General features: G+C 41.6%; 1 non-coding gene across 1 annotated transcript; it reads left to right on the top strand.

Annotated features, from left to right (window-relative positions):
• Positions 1-1,848: 1,848 nt before the first annotated feature.
• On the top strand, positions 1,849-1,952 carry LOC112781837 (small nucleolar RNA R71). The gene has a single exon (XR_003192589.1). It is a non-coding gene; the product is annotated as a small nucleolar RNA R71 (small nucleolar RNA).
• The last annotated feature ends 6,809 nt before the right edge of the window (positions 1,953-8,761 follow it).

The raw sequence follows: 8,761 nt of genomic DNA on the forward strand, positions 1-8,761 counted from the left end.
ATTTCTTCATTGACCTTTATGTCAGGAGGATCCTTCTGATCTGTTTCCACTGATTCTTGTGGCTCTAACTCTTGCAACTCTTGTTTGCCTTCCAATGACTGTTTTAGAGTCTCAGCTGCTGGATTACTTTCCTCCAAACACGGATGGCTACTATCATCTTTAGGCTTTTCAGGTTCTGGTTCAGGCTCAGATGCAGGTTTGAAGACTTTGAAAATGAGCTGTTCATCATGTATTCTCAGAATTAGCTCTCCTTGTTCTACATCTATGAGCGCTCTAGTAGTGGCTAGAAATGGTCTGCCCAGAATGATAGGGTGTAAGTAGCTTTCCTCCATGTCCACAATGACAAAGTCTGTGGGGAAATAATAATCCCCCACTTTCACCAGCACATTTTCAACTACCCCTTCAGCTTGCTTCTGAGTTTTGTCAGCCAGTTGTATGATTACATCAGTGGATCTCACCTCATTCAGTTGTAGCCTCTTCATAAGAGTTAGAGGCATCACATTTATGCTAGCTCCTAGATCACAGAATCCTCTGTCAATTTTTGTTTCCCCTATGATGCAAGGGATATGAAAACTTCCTGGGTCCGTTTTCTTAGAGAGTGTGTCCTTCTTGATGAGAGCACTGCATTCTTTGTTCATTGTTACTGTTTGTCCTCCCTTCAAAACTCTTTTTTTGCTTAACAATTCCTTTAAATACTTGATGTGTGTGGGCATTTGATGAAGAATCTCAAGAAAGGGAATATTGACATGAAGAGAGTTAAATGTCTCTAGAAACCTTGAGTAGGTTTTCCTTTTTCCACCTCCTCCTAACCTCTCAGGAAATGGTGCTTTTGGTTGGTATATTTCCATCATGCCTTTTTGCAGTTCCTTGGCTTGCTCAGTTCCACCTTCTTGCTTAACTTCTTCCACACCTTCCTTCAAGATTTCTGGTTCCTGCTCTGAGGGCCTGATTCCTTCTTCTTCTGAGACTTCCTTCATTATGGTGATGGCTTTGCATTCTTCCCATCTTACTCTCTTTTGTTCCCCTTTGGGATTCTTTTCTGTGTCACTGGGGAACACTGCAGTTGATTTGGGTGCCTGTTGAGATAGCTCTCCTACTTGAGATTCCATCCTTTTGAGTTTTTCACCATGGTTTCTTAAGGTAGTTCTCACATCATCCCTGAAGCTCTTCAATTCAACTATGTCTTGACTCATGGTTGCCATCATTCCTTCTATCCGGTTTAATTGATCTTGAAATTGTTGGTTCGGATTAGGTTGGGTATGTTGATTATTTTGGCCATGATATGATGGTTGGGGGTAAGTGTTTTGTGTGGCTTGGTATGATCTTTGGTTGGAGTTTTGGCATGTGGAATTGTTATGTTGGTTGTGGTTGTAAGGTTTGTGGTTTTGTGGTTGGGTTTGTTGGTTTCCCCACCCAAAGTTTGGGTGGTTTCTCCAGCCTGGGTTGTAAGTGTTGGAATGTGGATCATATGATTGCCTTTGTTGATTTCCCACATAGTTAACCTCATCCCAATCACCTCCTTCAATGCCTACCTCCTCTTGATCTTGTGTGTGTATTGCAGCCACTTGCTTTGTTTCTATTTGCCTGGTAAGCTCTGCTAGTTGCTTGGCAAACACCTTGTTTTGGGCTAGAATTGTATCAACATGGTTCAGCTCCATGACTCCCTTAGTGTTGTGCCTTTCTGATGCATAGTAGTACTCATTCTCAGCCACTGTCTCGATCACTTCAATGGCTTCTTCCACAGTCTTTTTCCTGTTCAATGAACCTCCTGATGAATGGTCTACAGCCTTCCTTGATTCATAAGAGAGCCCATCATAGAAGATGTGCAGTTGCACCCAATCATGGAACATGTTTGGTGGGCATTTCCTTGTCAAGTCCTTGAATCTCTCCCATGCCTCGTAGAGAGTTTCACCATCTTGTTGTCTAAAAGTCTGAACCTCAGATCGAAGCCTATTGACCTTTTGTGGAGGGTAGAAACGTGCCAGAAACTTGCTTTCCACCTCATCCCATGTTGTTAGACTCCCCCTTGGGAATGATTCCAGCCACTTAGCTGCTTTGTCCCTAAGTGAAAATGGGAACAAAAGCAGTTTATAGGCATCTTCCTGGACTCCATTGGACTTCACAGTGTCACAAATTCTCAGGAATTTTGTGAGATGTTGGTTTGGGTCTTCATTAGCACTTCCTCCAAAGGAACAATGATTTTCCACAAGTGATATTAGCTGTGGCTTGAGCTCAAAATTGTTGGCCTGAATGGGTGGTTTCTGGATGCTACTACCACAATTCCCAGAGGTTGGGTTTATGTATGAACTAAGAACCCTCCTCTCAGGGATGGCATCGTTTCCATCAGCTCTCTCATGGTTGTGAGCTTCTCTATCCATGTTGAGATCTAAAGCTTCCTCAAAATTGTCCTCAGATTCTCCTTCAGATTCCTCTTCTCCCACTACTCTCTTCCCTCTTGCTTCCCTTCTAAGTCTATGAAGGGTCCTCTCTGGTTCGGTATATGGAGGAGTTGATGTCTCTCCTCTCCTACCTGTCATACAAGAACACAGCTCAAACACAACAAGTGAAATACTCTTGGTTAATGGAAGAGTATGGTTAGCTCAATTGAGGAATTAATTCAAACAGTTAGTGAGTCAGTGAGTTAGTTGCATGAATTTAAAGGCATAAAGAAGGAAAGCATGTAACCAAGTGCAGAAATTAAAATTCAACAAGTATCTTGAACAGAATTAACAAAGCAAGAGAAAATTGCTCAATCTAGTTAGCTTCCAATTTGAGAATTGTCAATCGAAAACCAATCCCCGGCAACAGCGCCATAAACTTGATGCACATAAACTAGTTATGCTACGATTTAGGAAATTGCACGATCGGCAAAATTCCTTCCGGCAAGTGCACCGGTTATCGTCAAGTAAAAACTCACAATAGAGTGAGGTCGAATCCCACAAGGATTGGTTGAGTGAGCAATTCGGATTAGAAGTGTGTTCTAGTTGAGCGGAATCAAGATTGAGATGAGTATTGCGGAATGTAAAAGTGGCGGGAAAAGTAAATGACAAGAAATTGAAATGGCGGAATCTTAAATTGCATGAATTAAAGAGCAGAAACTAAATTGCTGAAATTAAAAGGGAATGGGGGTGATTGCATGAATTGAGTAGCAGAACGTAAAGAGAAAGTGGAAATCAGAATTGGGGAATTCATTGGGTTATAGGAGATATTGAGATCTCCGAATCAAAACATGTTTATCTCTTCCTCAACCAATGCGTTCATTGAATTTTGCTTGGCAATCTTATATGATTGGATCCCAATTCCTTGGCTCACCAATGCTCTCTAAAAACAAACAAATTCCCAATCCCTTGGTTTAAATGTTCATAAGAAGAGATGATGCTTGATCACTGATTATACCACACAATTTCATGAACCACAATTTGGTAGGATTACATGTCACAATATCCATCCAAACCCCAATCCAATCCACTGTGAGAAAGCTTCTCTAGCATGAATCCTCCATTCCTTTCCCAAGGCTCCGAAGGATTCCAAGTATGAGTAGTTTCTTTCCCAAGACAACTACTCAATGGAATTAGATCGAGAAGCTTTCTAACAAAATTCAAGAGAAAAGATTGAAGAAGAAGATAAACTATTATTGATTCATTGAATTACAATAGAGCTCCCTAACCCAATGAAAGGGGGTTTAGTGAATCATAGCTCTGAATTCAATTACAAAGAAAAGGAAAACTAGCTAAAAGTGAAAGTAAAAAAGTCCTCTCTAACTTAACTTCTATCCTATTTATACACTTTCTATATTGAGCTTCAGTTGTGCTTCTTGGGCTTTGAGGCCTCTCCTTGCTTTCCTTTTGCCTTGGGTTTATGATCCATAACCTTGATGAGGTTGTTGATCCAAATCCTGTAACATTTATTGAGCCAACTTAGTGATAATCAAATAATGACACATGACTCAATAAATTGAGATTTCAAACTCATCAATCCTTCAGGCCCAATCCCATAAACCATGATATTCAATTGGGTTTCATACCAAAGTAAGTTTAAGTTAATATTTGTGCTCAAAGACTAACTTAAATCACAATATTTTTGGCCCAGAAACCTTTTCCAAGAGTGGCGTTTAAGTTGTAGTTTAAGCTTAAACTGCAGCTTAAACGCCAGACACTTCCAGTGAGGCCTTTTGTAGAAGCACGTTTAAGCTTCAGTTAAGGTTAAACTGAAGCTTAAACGTGGAAATGGAAGAAGGTAGCCCTGGAGAGTCATGTAGTCGAACACGTTTAAGCTTCAGTTTAAGGTTAAACTGAAGCTTAAACGTGGAGATAGGAAAGGCAGCCCTGGAGTCGAACACTTTAACCTCCAGTTTGAGGTAAATGGAGGTAAACGTGAAAAGGTGGAGCATACTGGAGGTCGACACGTTTAACCTCCAGTTGAGGTCAACTGGAGGTTAAACGTGGAAGCTTAGAATGGTGGCCCTGGAGGTGTCGAACACGTTTAACCTCCAGTTTGAGGTCAAACTGGAGGTTAACGTGGAAATGGAGAGAGCAACCCTGGAGTAGAAAAGCTGTCGAACACGTTTAAGCTCCAGTTTGAGTCAAACTGGAGCTTAAACGTGGAATGGCTCCCTGGTACTCTTCCTGGTTCTGGCGTTTAACCCCCAGTTTGAGGTCAAACTGGAGTTAAACGTGGAACTCCTCCCTGGGTGGCATACTCATTCTGGCGTTTAACCTCCAGTTTGAGGTCAAACTGGAGGTTAAACGTGGAATGCTCCTTAAGTGAGGCTTTTCATTCTGGCGTTTAACCTCCAGTTTGAGGTCAAACTGGAGGTTAAACTTCAATCCCAGCATTTCTTATCCTTCATGATTTTGGCGTTTAAGCTCCAGTTTAGGCTTAAACTGGAACTTAAACTCCACATGTGATATTCAAGCTTCCTTTATTGATTTTGTTGCTTCCTTGCTTAGCCTCTTCTTCCCTGAAATCATCCAAACAATTGCATCAAAGTCTTGCAAAATTTCATGAGAAATCTTCCATTCATAGCATTTAAGTAATATAACTAAAACTCATGGAATTTGCATCAAAATCATATTGTTTGGATGGTTCATTACTTTGTTCTTCATTTAACCAATTTTGGTTACTTTAAGCTCAAGAAATGCATAAAACAACTAAAACTAACAGAAAAATGCTAGTGAAACTAGCCTATGATGCCTTGGCATCATCGACTTCGTTAGGTCGACCTTTTCCAGGTTATTTTCGTAATCCTCTTTCTTGGACCTTTGTTAGGTCTCTTTCAGGGATTACTTTCAGTAGTAGGAGTCCGACTTGGTTGTATCGGTCTCCTTTAAGTTATTTTTGTAATCCTCTTTCTTGGATCTTTGTCAGATCTCTTTCAGGGATTACTTTTATAACTTTTTAGTAGTAGGAGTCCGACTTCATTATATCGGTCTCCTTTAAGTTATTTTTGTAATCCTCTTTCTTGATCTTTGTCAGATCTCTTTCAGGGATTACTTTTATAACTTTTTAGTAGTAGGAGTCCGACTTTATTATATCGGTCTCCTTTAAGTTATTTTTGTAATCCTCTTTCTTGGATCTTTGTCAGATCTCTTTCAGGGATTACTTTTATAACTTTTTAGTAGTAGGAGTCCGACTTCATTATATCGGTCTCCTTTAAGTTATTTTTGTAATCCTCTTTCTTGGATCTTTGTCAGATCTCTTTCAGGGATTACTTTTATAACTTTTTAGTTGTAGGAGTCCGACTTGGTTATATCGGTCTCCTTTAAGTTATTTGTAGTCCTCTTTCTTGGATCCTTGTCAGATCTCTTTCAGGGACTACTTTGATAACTTTTCATTTTGGGCTGACTTTGTCATGTCGAGCCCTTCTAAGTTAAAGTAATCCTCTTTAATAGGGTTGGCCAGACCTCTTTCCAGGGTTACTTATAACTTGGGTTGACTTGGTCCGACTACTCAACGTCGGCCAGTCTTTAAGTTATTATTTTAGCAATCCGTAAGACCTCGTCAGGTTCTTTTTTAGATCACTTTCGATAACTTCTTACATTATTCTATGTTCATCTTTGCCGATTTGTAGAAAGTGTTTGTCATCTCTAGATCGTCCTTTGGGTGAATTGCGTTTTCACCTTTATCGGACGGTTGTCTTTATCGTGATCATGCAGTGAAATTGTTTTCATTTTCTGCCGATCTGTTGCTTTATAATCGGACGATGAATGCTTCAGATTAACGCGTCTTGAAATCTTTGTAGAGTATCTAAAATATATTTTATTTAAAGGAAAAGTGCAAATATATACATATGGGATTGTCTGAGTCTCAACTTGGTACCTCGTTAAAAAACCTTTTCAGGAAAAAAAGTGCATCCAATGATGAGATCTTTTATCTTTCTAACTGTAGTACCTTCTGAGGTTGCAGGCGTGCCATGACCTGGGAAGCTCTCGTCCATCGAGTTCAGACAGTCTGTAGTAGCCCTTTCCAAGTACTTCTACAACTCGGTAGGGTCCTTTCCAGTTTGCTGCCAGCTTTCCCTCTCCTGGTCGAGTTGTTCCGATATCATTTCGGATTAGGATGAGATCATTTTCTATGAAACTTCTCGGCACTACCTTTTGATTATATCTAGAAGCCATTCGGCGTTTTAGAGCTTCTTCCCTGATCCGAGCTCTTTCTTGGATTTCGGGTAACAAGTCGAGCTCTTCTCTCTGAAGTTGGAAGTTTGCTTCCTCATTGTAGTGAACTATTCTGGGCGACCCTTCCTTAATCTCTATTGGAATCATCGCCTCTATTCTGTATGCTAATCGGAAGGGGGATTCCTTCGTGGTGGAATGTGGCATTGTTCGATATGCCCACAGGACCTGTGGGAGCTCTTCTGCCCAGGCTCCTTGCATCTTGTAATCTCCGTTTTAATCCGGCCAATATGACTTTGTTAGCAGCTTTGGCCTGCCCATTGGCTTGTGGATGTTCGACGGAGGTGTACTGGTGCTTTATATTCAAGTCGGCTACTAGTTTTCTGAAGCCTGCATCTGTGAATTGGGTGCCATTGTCTGTGGTTATTGAATATGGAACCCCGAATCTTGTGACAATGTTTCGATATAAGAATTTCCGGCTTCTTTGAGCGGTAGCATTGGCTAGGGGATCTACCTCGATCCACTTTGTAAAGTAATCTACTCCCACTATGAGAAATTTAACTTGTCCTGATCCCTGTGGGAAGGGGCCGAGAAGATCGAGTCCCAATTTTGCAAAGGCCAAGGTGAAGTCACGCTGATGAGCTCTTCTGGCGGGGCGATGTGAAAGTTGGCATGTTTTTGACATGGTGGGCATGTCTTTACAAATTCTGTGGCTTTTTTCTGTAGAGTTGGCCAATAAAATCCCGCCCGGAGTACTTTTTGGCGAGAGCTCGTGCTCCGAGATGATTGCCACAAATACCGCCGTGTATTTCTTCTAGCACTTCCCTTGTGTTGGAGGTCGGCACGCATTTTAGTAAAGGTATTGAGATTCCTCTTTTGTACAGGATGTTGTTTATGATGGTGTAGTACTGTGCCTCCCTTTTTAACTTCTTTGCCTCCTTTTCTTCTGCGGGAGTGTTCCTTTTTTGAGGTAGTTGATTATGGGGGTCATCCATCCTTGGTCCTGACTTGTTATGGCCATGACTTTTTCCTCTTCCGAGATTGACGGGTTTTGCAACATTTTCTGGATGAGGCTTCTATTGTTGCCCCCTGGTTTGGTGCTGGCTAGTTTTGAGAGTGCATCAGCTCGGCATTTTGTTTGCGGGTATGTGGCAGATCTTATATTCCCCGATTTGTCCGAGTAGTTCCTTGGTTTTATCCAAATACTTTTTCATGGTGGGGTCTTTGGCTTGGTAGCTCCCTGTTATTTGTGATGTGACCACTTGTGAATCACTGTAAATGTTGAGTTTTTGAGCTCCGACCTCTTTAGCCAGCTTCAAACCAGCTAGTAATGCTTCATATTCTGCTTGGTTATTGGAGGCCGGGAACCCGAACTTGAGGGAGAGCTCAACTTGGGTTCCTTGGTTGTTTTCTATTATCACGCCTGCGCCACTTCCAGTTTTATTTGAGGAACCGTCCACGTAGAGATTCCATTCTGTGGGAGTTTCTAGGGTATCTGTGAATTCTGCAATGAAGTCGGCCAGATACTGTGATTTGATGGCCGTCCGAGCTTCATATTGGAGGTCAAATTCTGACAACTCGACTGCCCATTGTAGAATTCTGCCTGCTAAATCTGTTTTTTGCAATATTCCTTTTATGGGCTGGTTAGTTCTAACCTTAATGGTGTGAGCCTGGAAGTACAGGCGGAGTCGTCGAGATGTTAGGATGAGAGTATAGGCAAATTTTTCTATTTCTGGTAGTTCAGCTCGGATCCCTGTAGTGCTTTGCTAATGAATAGACGGGTTGTTGCCCATTTTCGTCTTCTCTGACTAGTGCTGAGGCTATCGCCCGGCTTCCTACTGCGAGATATAATATGAGTGGTTCTCCTTCTCGTGGTCGAGATAGGATAGGCGGCGTCCTAAGAACTCCTTGAAGTCTCGGAAAGCTTGCTCACATTCTGCGTCCATTCGAACTATTTTCCCTTTCTTAAAGTAGCATAGAAGGGGAGATCTTATCGCAGCTCCTGCTAAAATCGGGATAGGCGGCCAATCTCCCGTTGAGTTGTTGTACTTCTTTGACACAGGTTGGGCTCTTCATGTTGAGTATAGCTTGACATTGTCTGGATTGCTTTAATTCCCCTTTGTGTGAGCATGAACCCAAGGATTTGC

The sequence above is a fragment of the Arachis hypogaea genome, chromosome 19 (assembly GCF_003086295.3).
Source record: "Arachis hypogaea cultivar Tifrunner chromosome 19, arahy.Tifrunner.gnm2.J5K5, whole genome shotgun sequence".
Lineage (NCBI taxonomy): Eukaryota > Viridiplantae > Streptophyta > Magnoliopsida > Fabales > Fabaceae > Arachis > Arachis hypogaea.